This window comes from Natator depressus, chromosome 9 (assembly GCF_965152275.1).
Source record: "Natator depressus isolate rNatDep1 chromosome 9, rNatDep2.hap1, whole genome shotgun sequence".
In the NCBI taxonomy this organism is placed as follows: Eukaryota; Metazoa; Chordata; order Testudines; family Cheloniidae; genus Natator; species Natator depressus.
This window is the reverse complement of record NC_134242.1, coordinates 35,435,980-35,453,523: the sequence shown is the minus strand read 5'-3', so window position 1 is coordinate 35,453,523 and position 17,544 is coordinate 35,435,980. Positions and strand designations below refer to the sequence as shown.

Below are 17,544 nucleotides of genomic sequence, written 5' to 3'. Positions count from 1 at the left end.
TGGCATATTCTACACTGCATATGCTAAACAGATTGTTTACACATAAACAGGGGCAAGAATTAAGCAGGCACTTTATGAGCCATGTATGGGGCTGCCATTAATCCATGCATGGATCGCCTATCAGCATGAATGGAATTATACATGCGACTGAGAGAAATAATCATTACTTATGTATATCCCTTTGACGGACACCTTCTTTATTATTAAGAGTTCACTATTGTGAAGATTGGCCAAGTTACCACCTGGTAATATGAGATACCGGAGTTTTTTAAAAGAGGAAAAACGATGCCAAAAATGTGGTTGATAAATATTAACTTTTTAATGTTTGTAAACGGAATGGCATTTTCTCTTTTTACTTTCAAAACAATAGAATTCTACAGCCCACACTGCAGGAAACAATATATACTGCAAGCTACACCTACAAATGCTAATTTGTACCATTTCCTCTCATGGTTAGGACAAGGGAGGAGAAAGAGCCTACAACTAAGACATCCATTTAATTTGTCACTCTCATTTCCTTGTTTTGTCTGAAAAATATCTTCAGTGAAATTCGGCCATGTCAGCCTTTTTGCTATTTGTTTATCAGGCATAAAAATGGACTTTGCTCTTTGTTTATCAGGCATAAAAATGCCCCAGGGGCGATTTTTGCCAGTTTTGTGAAAAGCATCCGGCAGAAGCTTGTTTCTTCTCAGCTAGCAAAGTACTGCTTTCACTGCTTTTCACTACCTCAAGCAATCTAATTCTAATCTGAGTGATGGTGGGGCTAACAGCCAGGAGACTGGAATACAGCTCACTGCGTGATTTGGGATTATCTTGAAAGCTACAAATATGATCATCAGACTTTTCTGCTCAAAATGGTGAGGCATAACAGCGTGGCTTGCCCCTTAAGGGCTGGAGCTAGTGAATCCTGATTACAGAATGAGCCACACCTGAGAGATATCAGGGTGATTGACCTACAAAGAGCAGCAGGAGGCTGTGACAAATGGGGGATAATGTTCCATTCTAACATCAAAATATGGAGTATTTCAGTCAAAACAATCAGAATTGATATGTTCCCACAAAGTTTTGTAAAATTTTCTCATGGAACACTTTGCTTCTACCAGCTCTAGCATTAATATTAGGACAATAATTAAGGAAGCATTGTGGAAGTAATCATGATATTTATGCAGCGTTGTTACAATCCACCATTCTGTCCTTTTGATTTCTTCTCCCTGGATGAAGAGCTTTACATTTATTAGCCCCCCACTACTGTAGTCACTCCAGGACACTTTGATGTTTTGGTCTGCCTTGTGTGTTTTGTTATGCTTCCTGTGTTGGTGACCACAAGAAAATTTTGATCATGGCTGAATTTTGACGAAAGACATGAAGCAGCAATGAATAAAGGCATTTGGTTTGTTTAGTTTAGATGGTCCTAAAAATCTCTAAGAATTCTAAAAGAGGCCTGAATTGTCCTATAACTAGCAGTAAGAAAAATTGTTTGAAGACTGACGGAAATAGCTCCATGGACCATCCATGATCAACAGATCCCAGTTTGAGAACCACTGTAATAGTCATCTATCTTTGTTTCTTGTTGTTGTCCTTTTGGAGGGGAAACAAAAATGCCAGAGAATAAGAAAAGAAGGAATATCAGGAAAAAGACTAGCTAGCAAATGCAAGAATCAAAACTCATGAAGTCTCTATGAAAGGGAAAGAAGCAGAGGTCAGATATAATTCTATGGCACCTGCAGCTTCTTAGCCTGTTGTGTGCCCATCAAATTTCTTGGTGTGGTGACTGGAAGCTATTTCTTCTCATCACCTCTGAGCTACCAGTAACCCCCGCATGGACTGTCATCAAAGGAAGGAAAAAGAATCTGAGGTTGAAAAGAATTAATGTTTAAACATTAACTTAGTGGTATTATGACAATTCAATTTTCCTTCAGCCAACTGCTGGTGTTAGGATGATAGGAGAAAAGGAGAAGTCAAGGAAGGCAACTATTTAAAAATTCATGGAAAGCATGAATTGAGGATTTGTTTCATTTAAGCATTTTTCTCTTCATGCATTGCCTTCTTTCATTTGGGGCCTGAAAGCAGTTCTACTTTCTCTGGGCATTTAAGGATTATGCTACCCAATTTGTTTTCAAGTAGGGGGTGGAGGTACTGGCCATCTAAGCCATACTAGATCAAAGGGCAAGGCAGGGACGATGGGCCACACATTTGGAGAATACTGCAATGCCTGATGGCCAATGTATCCTTCCCTAGGTAGAGGGGCTGCTATTGGCCAGTCCCAGTAATTCCAAGGGATGCTGGGATTGGCAGGCAGGGTCCTCCCATAGAGGTTCGGCAGAAGCAGGCTGTTCCTGCTTCTCACCTACTGCCGCAAATTTCCTGCCTTGCCTCTCTTGTAGGTTAATGGTTACACTTTTGCTTTTCTTGGCACAGGGATGAGGACACTTTGGGTAACTGCAAGGCTTTGGGACACATGCTATTGTATGAGTACATTTGGGACTTTAAAGCAGTGGGGCTTTCTTTGTTGCATGGGCCTGGATGCCACAAAGTGCGAGGGCAGGTGCTGGGGTTACGTTCATTTATAGTACTTTTTTTTCCCACAAGATCCTAAAATTAGGCAGTTTGTCCTGGAGGCAGGGGCTAGTTTTCCCTTGGTAGAGTTTGAATGATTGGGTCGGTCTTACCCACAGAAGCTGAGGGAGAGAGTAAATGCCCTGTCCTGAGACCTGGGCATTGATTGACTTACTGTGCTGAAGGGGTTGAGAGCTGCAAGAATGCCTGAAGTTGCACTGCACGCTTCTGGGTTACTTGGTATAGGAACTTGCAAGGGCACACAGGGCTTGGATGCCTTTGGGTTTAAATGGGCCAATTACGTTTTGGACAGTTAAGAGACTCAGGATTTGAGTATGGATCTGATGAGTTTGGGGCAGCTGTTGCCTGACGCCTTTCACACCTGCCAAGAAAGGCTGCCTGTATGGGTTACCTTGGGCAGGGTCTAATTCTGTGTGTCCTCAATGGCCCCTTCCGTTCACAAGCACCATCTAGCTATTGTTTTCTATAGTCCTCTTCATTGTCGCACCTAAACACTGAGTATCAAGGCATATAATCCTATTTTCTTTAAAGTTACGATTCAAAGTTGGGTTACTCCTCTGTCTTCATATTTATTACAGCCAGTCAAATACCAGAAGAATCGATTTGATGAACAAATCATTTGGCAAGCAGTGGCAAAATGCTTCAGTTAATGACTCTGATTAATACTATGTGACCAGACTACTTAGAGATTCTCTGTTACTGCACAGTATGCTTGTCCTTCACCTTCCTGCTTGCTATAATTGACTTATATCCTCTTCCCAGGTTCTTGCCATTACTTTTTTCTTTAAAATAATAAAATATATCTCTGATGGCTCACAGGTCTGAGCATCCTGAGAGCCACCTTGCCTCCAGCAAGATAAAGAATTGTTTGTGCTTAACTGTGTGTCAGTTCCCTGACACCTCCAGTCTGTTACTGCCCAAGTACTCTCCTCCGGGCTATGGCAGCACTTTCTTTGCCTTGAGGTCTAACAATAGATGTACCCAGTCCTCAAGGCCCTTTGAAGCATTCCTCTGTAGTGTCCAGCCCCTTCTCACTGAACACTCATCATTCCCAGGACTGCTGCCTTCAGGGGAACAGTGTACACATCAGCTTAGTTAGTTCAATTCAGAAGCAGCACTTACAATCATATCTCAGTGCTGCGGTACTAAGTTAAGTATATTATCAAGATTTACAAGATGGTGAGTAAACAACAGGTTACAAACAAATTAAAAGTATAGTGCTTTCTAGTGACTAACTTAATAGGCTAACTTTTGGTCTAAAGAAGTTTCTCACCCCAAATGTCCTTTGCAGCATTTCAACCAAGGCTGGTTGTGATCCCATTTTCATGAATGTTAATTGTGCTGCATGATTACTTCCTTGGTGCAGAATAAAAGGATATGTTTTGCCTTCTTCTTATAATCCCCAAAGTTCACTGTCTTTTCCCAGCCACAGGACAACCCCTGTGGTTTATTCAGTGATTTCCTGTCATCAACTTTGTTTGTAAATGAACTTGCATTGTGTTGGCTTCCAATGCTTAATTTGCAATGCAGACTCAGAGAGACAGGTGAATATACATCCGTTGTCTGGCAGAAACCTGTTTGTCCACCCTGCCTTGATACAGACTTTAGGAACATATTTTCAATATACATACATAACTCCTTGCATAATATATATATTTCACAATTATATCAATGACTAGCATGATCCTGGCTTTCATTGAAGATCTTAAATGACAATCTGTGGTGAACCAGAATGTACATAGCAGGATCAGGATATTCTTGTAACTCCCAGGCACTGAGGGTTTTAGGGACACAGTATTCTCTTCTTATCCAGACAAAACTTTTCCAGGCCTTTGGATAATCAATTTGTGGCACATAGGGTGGGTACAATTCAAAGGCTGCTAAAGTCAATGGGGTCCTTTCCACTGACAGCAATGAACATTGGAGAAACCCAGCCTATATGTCCACTACCAGGAGAAAAGTAATTAAAATTATGAAATTCCATCCCATTGTCCTACTGTTAGGCCCTATCTCAGCTACAAAATCATTTTTCAACATGGTTGTGTAACATAGTTATGGCCAAATCATGTTATAATCAGGTTGGAGAGCTATGCCTGTGCGTGATCAGACCCCCGCCCGCCCCCAACATCATGGTCTTGTTGGAGAGCCATGTGTGAACTCTGATATATAGCTCGGTTGAAATGTTTACCTAACGCTGTTTATTCTGTCCACACAGGTAGGAATCAACCCTGTTAGCACCAGCTGTAGAGAATTGTTTTGATGGTAAAAATAGGGCCTTACATAGCAATTCCTTCTTTCAACCCATAGCTTCACCTGATGCGTTTCAAAAAAGGATGAGATGATACATACCATATATTGGTAAGAGAGAGTATGTATAACACATGGGAAGTGGATATGGCATTTGAACAAATTAAAGCCAGATGTAAAACTGGAGCTCTCTCTTCACCAGTCTCTATGAGACACAGACTTTTTTTGTACCCTTGATGAACATTATTTTTGAAGCCATTATATGGGACTGAACAAGTATTTAATAACTTCACTGATGATAAAGAACTTATCACAAAAACGTGGAGCTATTAACACATTCACTGCACTCTCCAAAAGTATTAAACTTATTGAATCCTATGAAACCTCAACTCTATGCAGTTTTAAAACCACAACAAAATTCTGGCTCGCTGAATTCAGACATACTAGCAAGAGTTTGCACACACTGTTTTAAAATTCAGTGTTAGGGTCTCCTGGAGAACTAACCTTACCCTGAACAGATTGAATGAAATGGGAAACTTGCTATCAGACTAGGACTGCAGAGGCTGTAATATAATGAGCAGCTTTTCTCACATGTGGCGAGAATGCCCCGAAGTTAAATTTTTGAGGGGATTAAGTAGCCAAATACTGAAAAGAAATACAGTAGCTTGAGAGCAATTTGTATTATCTCCTCCGTATGACCTGTTGGGATTTGAAGAAAACTCTACTGTACTTAAATCAGGATCCTATACAATAATTAGAGCTGGCTGCCTGAATTGTTATGGCAGAATGGTGTTAACCCTAATACACAGCCTCTGGCTAGATGGATTTCAAAAGTCTGGGTCACGTGTGGTGATGGGGATGGACTTCAGAGTGGAAAAGTTGATTAACTATGTTACTGACTTAGATTACAGAGTACAGCAAGGTACTACATTCATCTCACTTGGCACTGTGCGGCATCAGCTGGAGTATTGTGGCTAGTTTGGGGCACCAGATAGAGATGGACAAATTGGAGAGAGTCCAGAGGAGAGCAACAACTATGTTAAAAGTTTAGAAAACCTGACCTATGAAAAAGGTTAAAAAGTCTGGGTATGTTTAGTCTGGAGAAAAGAAGCCTGAGGCGTTACTGAATAAGCCTTCAAATATGTTAAGGGGCTGTTGCAAACAGGACAATGATGAATTGCTCTCCATGTCCGCTGACAAAAAGTAACTAGCTTAATCTGCAGCGAGGGAAATTCAAGTTAGATATTAGCAAAAACTTTCTAACTATAAGGGTATTTAACCTTGGAACAGCTTACCAAGGGAGATTATGGAATTCCTGTCATTGGTGGCTTTTCAGAACAGGTTAGACCAGGGGTGGGGAAACATGTTGGCCTGAGGGCCACACCTGGGTGGGGAAATTGTATGCAGGGCCATGAATGTAGGGCTGGGGCAGGGGGTTGGAGTGTGGGTTGCAGGAGGGGGCTCAGGGCAGGGGGTTGGGGTACAGGAGGGGGTGCAGCGTGCGGGAGGGGGCTCAGGGCAAGGGGTTGGGGTGCGGGTTGCAGGAGGGGGCTCAGGGCAGGGGGTGGGGTGCAGGGTGCAGGAGGGGACTCAGGGCAAGGGGTTGGGGTGCAGGAGGGGTGTGGGAGAGGGCTCAGGGCAGGGGGTTGGGATGTGGGGTGCAGGAGGGGTTCAGGGTATGGGCTCTGGCTCGGCACCACTTACCTCGAGCGGCTCCGGGGTGGCAGTGGCGCACAGCGGGGCTAAGGCAGGCTCCCTGCCTGCCTGCCCTGGCCCCACGCCGCTCCCAGAAGTGGCCAGCATGTCCGGCAGTGGCTCCTGGGAGTTGGGTGGGACAGGCGGCTCCACTGTGCACTGCCCTGGCCTGTGGGTACCACCTCTGAAGCTTCCATTGGCCATGGTTCCCCATTCCCGGCCAATGGGAGCTGCAGGGGGTGGTGCCTGCAGGCGAGGGCAGCGCTCGGAGCCCTCTACCCCCTCCTCCCCCAGGGGCTGCAGGGATGTTGTGCCTGCCGCTTCCGGGAGGGGCATGGGGCCACAGCAGGCAGGAAGCCTGCCTTAGCTCCACTGCGCCATGGAGCTGGCAATCCCGCCGGCTGGACTGAAAGCCTTGACGGGCCAGATTCGGCCTGCAGGCCGTAGTTTGTCCTCCCCTGGGTTAGACAGACATCTGTGGGGAATGGTTTTAGTGTACTTAACCCTTAATCTTGCATCAGTGTCGGGGGATGGACTAGAGGACCTCCTGTGGTCCCTTCAGCCCTACATTTCTAAGACTGACTACTGTACCAAACCTTTTAATCAAACACATTGAAAAAAGATCTTGGACCAAGGAAGCTAGCACACATCGAGAAACTTCTCCCCATATTAAATGGGCATTGCTGAGTTGCTTCTTTTGAAAACTAGCTAATAATTTTAACCGGATTTCTGATTTAATTTTTGTTCATAAAAATATTCCTCAGGGATTTTCTGTTCTCTTTCAGGGGCCTTTTGGGTAGGCCCAAGAATACCAAATATATTGGTGCATATGTTCTGACTGCTGCTTTTTCATTTTCTGCTTTGCTGCTGCTGTTTCTCTTCTGGGGCCTGTGGGGGAGAATGCATGTAAATTTCCCACCCAGAGCAGCGCATCAGAGGGAGGTACTCAATAAGAACATGAGACAGGAAAGGTAATTGACTAAAATGCAAAGTGTTGTCAAATGTGCAAAGTAAACTAATCAAAATCTTTTCTCTGATCTTCCCGTCATAGAAACCTTAGGTGTTACTATAGTAGGAACAAAATCTTCAGAGAAAAATGTGATTCTCAAGTGTCCCTTTTGTAAGCACTAACCCTCAGCTAAAGTTGATGTAGTCTAAGATTTGTGCGGTGACATAAATACAATGTTAAGCAATTCATATAAAAAGCTGCAGTTAGAGAAACACATCTTCTTCAACAGAGTGGGGCATCTATATGCTATGGAGCAACTTTGGACCTACTTTGATTTTATTGCTGTTGCACAGATGACAAGCCATAAATTGATCCCACAACTTTACATGATATGTTACTACAAAATCACAATTTGCCCTGAAACATTTAGGGCTGTCATCAGCCCTGGTGCAACTTTATTTACTTAATGGGGTTACACCAGGGATAAATTTGGTGCTGTATGTTATCTGTAAGAAAACAAACAACTATTTTTCATTTCCTGGTCTGGTTTGTTTACAAATTGCCCATCATACTAGGGTGCTGTTATAAAAAAAAAAAAAGTACCAGAGATCCCTATTCAGTCCTTACTCATGCAAACTTCCATTAATCTGAGCTCCCTTTGAATAGTATTTGACTAGTTAATGGCTAACCAAGAACCTACATGCTATCACACTGCTGTCAGTAGCAGGACTTACAAGAAGTGAGACAAAAATGTCACAGGAAGCGCATATCTCATAATAATACTTTAGCTTTCCTTAGGACTTCATAAGCAAGTAACAAATAAACCATACAAACCAAGCTCCCTTTCTCAGTACCTATATTTTGCATTGCAAAATTATTAATGGTTTTTCATTGTACAGAGTCGTTCAACCAGAAGGATGGTGAAATTCCATCTGGAGAATACCTCCTGCTTGATCTGATGCAAGTACCAGCTGTCATGCATCTCCTCTCCCTCAAGGTGTGGAGTGACTGAAGTAACTGCTCACATTGCGTGCAATGGCCAGCATGTTTTATGCATTCTTATGTTCAGTCAGGGAATTAATCAAGGCAGTGTGCAACACATGCCATGTGACAGTAATCCTATGCTCAATCAGCTGCCATTTGTACATGAATATACCATAGAGGGACCTCTCATGCGAGCAGAGTATTTTTTTGAACAGCAGGTTTGGTACTCCACACAGGCTGGATTGTGTCAGAGCCCAGTGGGGATGCTCAGGGAATGAGGGCAACATGGAGGGTTTGTCTACACATAAAGCGCAGCACTGCACTGAAGCTGATGCGCCACTGTAGTGCTTAGTGAAGACACTACCTACGCCTATGGGAGAGCTTCTCCTGTCGGTGTAGGTGCTCCACCTCCCTGTTGGCGTAGCGCTATCTAAACTAGGAGTTCAGTCGGTATGACTGCGTCCACACCCCTGAGCGATGTAGTTATACCGACATAAGTCTGTAGTGCAGACCAAGCCAAAGAGTCCTTTCTCCCATTGGGACCATCACGAAAGGGGTAGACAGCAGTACCTGCAGTTTGGAGGAATACAGGAACTTCCCCTTTCCTGAAAAGATTGGGATTGCTTACCTTAGAAAGAAAAGTAATAAGAGGAGACATGATAAAAGTATATACAATAATGAGAGAAGGTAGAGGGAGAATGTATATTCCCCCGGTCTCGTAACACAAAAATAAGGGGACATTCTGTGAAACTAAAAGGTGGGAAATTCAAAACTGAGAAAAAGACTTACTTTTTTCACACAAAGTGTAATTAAACTGTGGAACTCACTGTCACTGGAAGTTGTTGAGGCCAAGAACTTAACAAGATTCAAAAAGGGGTGGGATGTTTATATGGATATCAAGAATATCAATTATTATAATTAATGAAATTTGTACAAGGGATATTAGGCCTCATGCTTCAGGGATTGAGCCTATTTCTAAACAATATGGGGGGCAGTTTATTCCATATCTGCCTACAATGGGGTTCTTACACATTCCTCTGAAGCATTTGGCACCAGTCACTGTCAGAAACAGAATATCAGAGTGGATGGGCTTCATGTCTGATCCATTACAGCAATTCCTATGTTTCTGTATACCACATGGTCTGCCAAGCCTACCAGAAAAACCAGCATGTGGCTGGATACATCCCTTCTATTGATTGATTGATTAATTATATTCAGATTACTTGGCTAAACTCGCTGCAGAATGAAATCCTCTAAAAATGCAGCTACAGTGTAAATGCATAACTAAATTATTAATCCATAGATAGAATCCACTTAATAAACATTTTCAAGTGACTTTCTGTTGTAACTTAAAGAAGAGCTTTAAAGTTACTGGCAGTGCTCACTCATAGTCTCTCTCTCTCTCTCTCTCTCTCTCTTTCCTGGCCAACTCACTTTTAAATCATTTCCTTTAAGAGCTAAGACTGTCAGGGCTATTTCCCGTCTATGAAGGATTCTCTGACAGATCAGCTTTATCCATATTCACTCTTCAGGGTCAGAGTGGGTAGAGTGAGTCCCAAACTGTCAAGTTATAGCCTTTGGTAATTTAGCCTACTGTGTGGTATTAGAATTGGTTCTGGAAGGAGTTAATAACATGCTTTTCTGAGCACAGCTTTGACAGACAATCCCATAGAAGGACATACTCTAGTATTTGGGGAAAAAATAGCTCATCTCATGTCACAGAAAGAAGAGATCATATTTTGCATGTGTGGCTATTTGAAAGCCCGTTTGTTTCATTTAAGGTAGAGATGGTTGAAATTATTGGTGGAGAATAAGGTATTTGACAAATTCAGCCTATTTTTCTGTTCATTAATCATTAGTGAATTGATCCTGATGTCTACAAATGTATTTGTTTATTCATACAGATTCACAGAATAGCTTATACAAGTAAATTTCAGCCTCTGGGTACCAGTGAGTTGTTTGTTTTCTCTTTGTTGTTCCTAGTATGTGACCAGTCACCTAAGTCACGTGGTATTGGTGCTGCTCCTGATTGGATGACTGAAACTTTTATATAGATTAACAGATAATACTGAATAAATGCAAAAGAATAGTGAATATTCTTGCTCATATGAAGCTAAGAAGATTCATACCCCCATTTAGCAATCATTAGTGTAGTAAAAGCTCATTCATGAACAGTGACTAAAAAGGGTAAGGAATATGGGAGAGCCAAATAGCTGTTCAGAATTTTGAGCAAAAGTCCATGAACACTTCTTGCAATATGACCAACTCTGTTTAAGAGTCGTAAGTCACTAACCGTTCCGTCTTATCAACCTGGGCTCTAATTCCACACCCCATAATCCTGCACAGGCATCTGTTTTCATGACACATCCCTGCCTTTTTCCACCCGGGTTGATGCAGGTGCAATTTTTGCCATGCTCCATGAGAGGCAGCTTTTTGAAAATATGATCCATCTCTTATTCAAAGGGGGAAAAGCAGTAAAATGCAAAAATCACTCACACATGAAAGGCTTATTTTGCATGAGTCTTCGACACAAATACTGAATTGGTGTCATGGTAACTATGTAGGTAGTACAATACATGAGGTTATGTCTGTAGTCACTGTTGGATTTCAACTGCCAGAAATAGAATTTTGGGGAACTTTCCTTTAATCTGACCTCCTAAAGTGGTGGACAGGTTATTGAAGTAGGAATCAGGAGACCTGGGTTCTGTTCCTGACTCTGCCACCTACCTGCACTGTGACCTGGGGAAATCACTTTGCCTTTATTTCCCCTCCCACCATTGCCTGCCTTGCCTACTTAGACTGTGAGCTCACTGCGGCAGGGACTGTGGCCGCACTTAGCAAGTCCTTAAATCAACTTTACCTTGCTGCATCCTGGGCTGGAGGATTCGTTCCTCCCCAGACATCCTTTCTGAGGTGAGTTTTGTTCACCTCTCTTTTCACACTCTGAACATACAGTCCTAACAGCCGAGTCTCATTCTCCCTACTCCATCATATGCATCTGATGGAGTTATATAGTCTTGTACGTGTGTGTGTGTGTGTGGGGGGTCTTTGAAGGTGGTAGAGTCCTGGTAGAGGCTAGCAGCCAGACCGGTGCCAAACAGCAATGCTTCCTCTATGAAGGAAGAGGCAGGTTCTATGCTACCTTCCTTCCTGGAACCAGCTGTCATTCTCTGAAAGAGCGGGGAGCCCTGCCCAGTGCCATATGAAGTATCCTAGTCCAAGTCTTGAACAACCCAATAGCTTGGGGTCTTTCTGGACATCGACTGCTACCCCAGGACTACCTCCTTTCTCGCAACAGCTGCCTCTGTTCCCTGGGTCTCTGTGTGGAATAGAACTCCTGCAGTGGGGTAACCTGGTCTCCAAGTTTCCCCCCGCTCCCCCAGCCTTAAAGGGTCATTATACCTCATTAAGAGGCTGCTAGGGACTACTATAATACTACAATAAGAAGTAATAACAGGTTTCTTCCTTTGAACACCGAGAGTTCTGTCCCAGTGTAATTCCAGCAGTCTGTAATAAAAGATTGAAAATAATTTTTCAGGTTTTCTCTTCATTATGGATTTGTCAAAAAGCGCAGATAAAGTCTTTCTTAACAACTGTTGTTGAGATGTAAATTTTGAGGTTAGACCACTTTCTGGCTGATCTGTGTAACTGACAAATTCGATATCAAACTACATTTTGTGGAAAAAAATAGATAGCTATTCAGGGTAAGTCGCAGCTTGCCAGAATAAACCTTACTGTGAATTGAGATTTCAGAGTTTTAGATTGCAGAATTCTGACATCTAATGAAAATTTTTAAAACAGTGAATTTAGAAGTGTAATAAGAAATCTTTCCAAATAGCATTCCCACCAAATATCTGTCAATGCATCCATATATTTTCAGTGAAGAGTGAGATGAATGACTGGATGGCTCAGAGGAACTGTGATGAGAATTAGAGATTTTCTGCTCTAACACACTGGCTCAGCTTGGTCGTGACCAGTAGACTGTCCCATTTTTTTTTATACCACCAATTGACAGTTTCGAGGTCGTTGTGAAATTAATTGACTTAATTGGTACAGTTTGTCGTGAAAAAAAGTCCACTGTCATTACACAGTATTAGTGATAGCCCTGAACTAGATCTTCATCCCCTAAAATGGTGGATTGGAAACTGAACTTTTGGTTTTGGCCTGAACCAAAACTCTTCCAAATTCATACAGCCCCAAACTCTGGGAAAAACTCAGCTGAGGATCTAACTTTGGATTTAAATTTCGTAGCTTTCTTGACACTCTCATTGGCAGTACCAGTTACTGAGCAACAGAAACAAAGTTATGCTCTTCAAATGAAATCTGACCAATAGTTCTGGAAGAGCAGGATTGAACAGATGTGGAGAATACTTTCTCACACCTACAAATCTGTCTTCTGCAGGGTGTTTAAGTGGGAAAAACTTCTGCTTGTTCTGTCAATGTTGTTCCTGTGTTGTGGATGGAAGGCTTCATTCTCAGGGTATGTCTACGCTGCAGTCATGGCGTATGATTGTTGACATACTAAGCTAGCTTTAATCTAGCAGCGAAGCTGCAGCAGCCCATGAGTTATTGCCCATGATTCCTGGTAGGCTTGTACAGCAGTACAGAAGCATGAGCTGCTGCAGCTTTACTGTTGATTCCAGTGGATTAAAACTACCTCAAGTACATCTACCCCCCATGATTACAGTGTAGGCATATCAGTGCTGCCAATCTGCTGCCTTTCATGAGTACTAAATTCAGGTGAAACAAAATATAAAACCACCCCTCCCCCCCCAAAAAAAGTCTAAGCTAACAGGCCATAGCACTTTCAGTTCACCTTCAGTACAGTACATTTAATATGTACCACAATAATGATTACAATTGAACAGATGACTCCATTATGCCATATGCCTTTTTATTGGTCTCCAGGGAGTGTTTGTAAGTACACAGAGATAAATGTGATTTATTGCTATCATGATCAAGCCATGTGTGTCATATGGCAGGCATAAATAATACACTTAGAAAAAAAACAACCTTTTCCTTCATTAAGCAACATTCTATCAAAACAGTACACAGATCTTTTGTTGTTCTAAATTACATATAAATATGTGAAGCAAAGGATCAACATTCCATAAATAATAGTTTAAGTTTATTTTATCAAATGTGGAAATCCCAGAAGAAGTATCAGTGTTTGTCCTTTGACATACTGTGCTTAAATGATAATCTTTCCCTTCTTCTCCTGCTTTACTGGGTACTAATCATCTGTGTAATTGAATTGGCATCGCTTTCACTGCTAAAGCTATCACTCAATATCTTTTAGTAAATGTTGCCATCCTGATGTCTGAAAAATATATGGGCTGGGGGTTGGGGAACCTCACGGCTGGAGATTCTAAGATGAGAGGTCTCCATTATTCAATAAAAATCTGAGACAACAGAGCTTAGTTCATCTCTTGTTCATGTTCTTGCTTCAGGTTTTCTTTTCTGGTGTTAAGCACATTGTAGAGTTTGTAGGTTGCATGCTTAAAAATGCATTTATAAAGGTGTTTAAGTGGCAGAAAAATATTTCCAATACATTTTGCAAGTTGAAAAATATTTTTTTTATTAATTTACCATCAGGCAAATAAAGAGACCATAGTGGTGGTGGTAGATAGACCCTAAGACTAGCTGTTCCCAACTTCTAATATTGGTGCTAAGAAAATTTTACTATGAATTTCAAAACCAAGGGACATATGTCCAATGCTTAAAACCCTTGTTTATGTGAGGAATTCCGTAGAAACACTGACTTCTTCCAGGGCTTGATCCTGCACCATTCAAGTCAATGGGAGTTTTCTCATTGGCTTAGATGGGAGATGGATCAAGCTACCAATGAGGACAAAGAAATCGTCACATGGTGGAAGCTAAATATTTTTCTGCATAAACTGAATGAAGCCAATGAAGAAGAAAGTGACCCCTAAACAAAGAATGAATAATTACCTTAAAGTCTGTCCAGGGACTGTAGCTGTTGCAATTGAAGTTGATGGCAAAACTCCCTTGGGCTCAACTGGGGCCAGCATCAGACCCCAAAGATGTTTTCAGCATTTTAAGATTAAATGTAAATATCTTAGCCATTATTGACAACCCATCTTTCAGGAAACCGACGACTATTTAATCTAAGGCTGTGTTTACATTTTATTAATCAATCGGAAAATATATCTGACTTCCTTTCTCTACACAGATCTAAGCTGATACTATTCAGAGTGATGAGTACCTTCCCTTTTGTGTGTAATTTCACTTGAGAAAGTATCAGAGAAGTTAAGCACTTCAAAGAGACTGAGTCACAGCCCCTTAGCTACTGTATAATTAAACAAAAATGTATTGATGTAGGTTCTCCTTGATCTTTAAGTATGAAAACAAAACAAAAAAGGCACATTCTATATTCATCTCATCTAAAAGAGGAGCATTACCCTTTGCCATTTTGCTGAAAATTGGATCAGTTTGGTATGAAAAAGGAGCCGCAGCTATGACAGGAAAATTTACGTGCAGCTCCAGGAGGGTACAAATACAATCTGCATTCTAATTGATTAAATTGTGTGGATGTTTGATTAACAATTACTTGGCCAGATGTGACCTTTAAATATAGGACAGAAGATGTGTGCAGTGACTGGCAAGATTTAGTGCGGTGTTTTAAGTTGCAGACAAGGGGACACCTTGCTTGTCCCTCTTGCTCAGCATGTTTCAAATAGGTTTTAACTGTAGCAAATTAGGTATAGCTGCATGAAATGAAAACTACCATCACCTGCGTTTGCCAGCTTAAACAAACAGATTCAGCATGTTATTTTTAGATATCATATGAATTTAAGTATTCCAGCATCATGGTGGGAGAAATGAAGTTAATCTTCCTTTTAAAGAGACTTGTAATGTTTCCATATGGGGTCTGTTCTAGAAGGATATGGAGTTTCTGTTTTCCTTATGGTAGGGTTTGATTTTTTTTTTTTTAAAGCAAATTGCTTTTTAGGGCCAGATTTTGCTACAGTGAATAGATCCTTACTCCAGAAGTAGAGCCAGTGAGCCAGATCCCCAGCTGGTTTAAACTGGCATAGTCCCATAGACCTCACTTGAACTATGCTGATTTATACCACCTGAGGATCTGTCCCTTTGACTTCAGTGGGATTGCCCAATGTGAGGATGGAGGGGCATGATCACCTGGTAAGATACCATGGGGATAAAGGCTAGGGTCTAGAGAAGAATAGATTGTGTATGAAATAGCATATGTTACATAAACTACAATAGACTGACTCTTATATAGGGCCGTGGAAAGTCAAATCAAACCCTAAGAGAGATTTTTTGTATGTAACATTTTGTTTAGTTTTGAACTTATAAGATAACAAGAAACTTGGTTTAGATGGGTTTTTTTATGTTAGAAATGTAATTCATTGTATATAATATCTTGCTACACTGTTAGTGTTGCTGAGCTATAGGTAAAGCATTGTACTGGAGTGAAAAGCATTTCATATAGTCTGGATATTATTATTATTATTATGTGTAGATATTTATGTGTAGATATGTGTAGTATATTTTAGTGTGACACAACCCAACTCCTACAAACTGTCTCCATGGGTTGATTAAATGTCAGAATGACATGGACATGGACATCAGTGCCATTTTCTGGGTTAAATCCTGTCCTGTGCTCTTGATTCCTGTGCCCTCAATATAGGTTTCAGTCATCCCATAATGTAGAAATCTCTTTTCACACAAAGAACCTGTCCAAAGAAATGAAAAAAACTAATGATCTTAGATGCCTTTTCTCTAAGGAAAATGTCTTTAAATCTTTTCAGCTTTAATTAGGCAAAATTCCTGCATTACATGTCTGTAGAACCCATAATTGTTAACATTTTCATGGGGAAATAGATGAGGGCGCTGGCATGGCAGCCTTGGAAAACTGCAAGCAAGCACAATCTGGAATTCAGGCCAATTTGATTTTAATGACTGGCTGACTTAGTGGCTCTTATGAAAAATAACTTAATATGTTGTACGAGGAGAATGCTTCAGATACGCCCATTTCATAACTGGAAATAACCTCTGACTCTTGCCATTATGAATTAGATTGTGCCATGAAGACACACGGAAGGACTGTGCTTCAGAAAGGGATTGCACCTTTCAGGTAGTGTGGCCTGCTTCTCCCTCCAATCCCACTGATATGTCCAGCTTGTTCCAGGTGGTGGCTCCATCTCCACCTTCACCTCACTCCTCTTGGGGCAATGAGTGCTCCTTGCACCTTCCCTACACCAGACAGAGTGAAGGTCTTCTTATGCCATAGTTCCAAATCTGATTCCTAGCAGAATGTCAAAAGCTATTTCCCTGGAGGAGTGTGTAAGTCTCTTCACCTAGAAGAAGTGACCAAACAGAAAAAGAGAGAATCACGTATGTGTGAGGTATTTACATGTGTATCTTCAAACAATAACAACCTAGCTTTCTGAATAGCTCTCAGCCAGTGGCACGGAAACAGCTTTTAGAATGGGGGTGCTGAGTAGCACTCCCCTTGCCCCATCCGTGCCCCTCACTGCCCCCTAGAGCTGGGGCCGGGAGCAGGGCTGCGGCTTCAGGAGGAGGGGATGTGGATGGATTAAGGGGGCTGAGGTTTGGGCCACAGCTGGAGGTGGGTGCGGAGCATCAGGCGAGGGCCAGGAGCGGTGCCCCAGCTGTGGAGCTGGCAGCCTGGACCCTGGGTGCAGGGTCGGCAGCCAGGACCCCAGGCCAGCAGCCAGGACCAGGACCAGCAGGGTAGCCCCGGGCATGGGGCCGGCAGCCAGGACCCTGGCCAGCCGCTGAGACCCCACGCAAAACCCGGGGGTGCTGCAGCACCCCCCCACGCTCCTAGTTCCTACACTTATGTTCTCAGCCTGATTCTCATCTCACTTACACCAGGTTGTAAACCAAGGTATAGCTTCACTGAATTAAATGGAGTTATGCTATTGAATTGTCATTGCTGTGTAAAACTGATATGAAATCAGACTGTGTTGGCACCAGGGAGTGAACAATTAGCTGAAAGCTTTCATTCAACAGCAGGATTCACTGTATGTTCCTCTGACGTGCCATGGCCGAGACTTCCGGAAGGACCCTTGTTGCTCACAGAC

At 42.1% G+C, this 17,544-nt stretch overlaps 1 protein-coding gene across 2 annotated transcripts in view; it reads left to right on the top strand.

The window, feature by feature from the left end:
- NYAP2 (neuronal tyrosine-phosphorylated phosphoinositide-3-kinase adaptor 2) overlaps positions 1–17,544 on the top strand; it is a 182,707-nt gene that overhangs the window by 32,859 nt on the left and 132,304 nt on the right. The gene's annotated exons all lie outside the window — the stretch shown is intronic.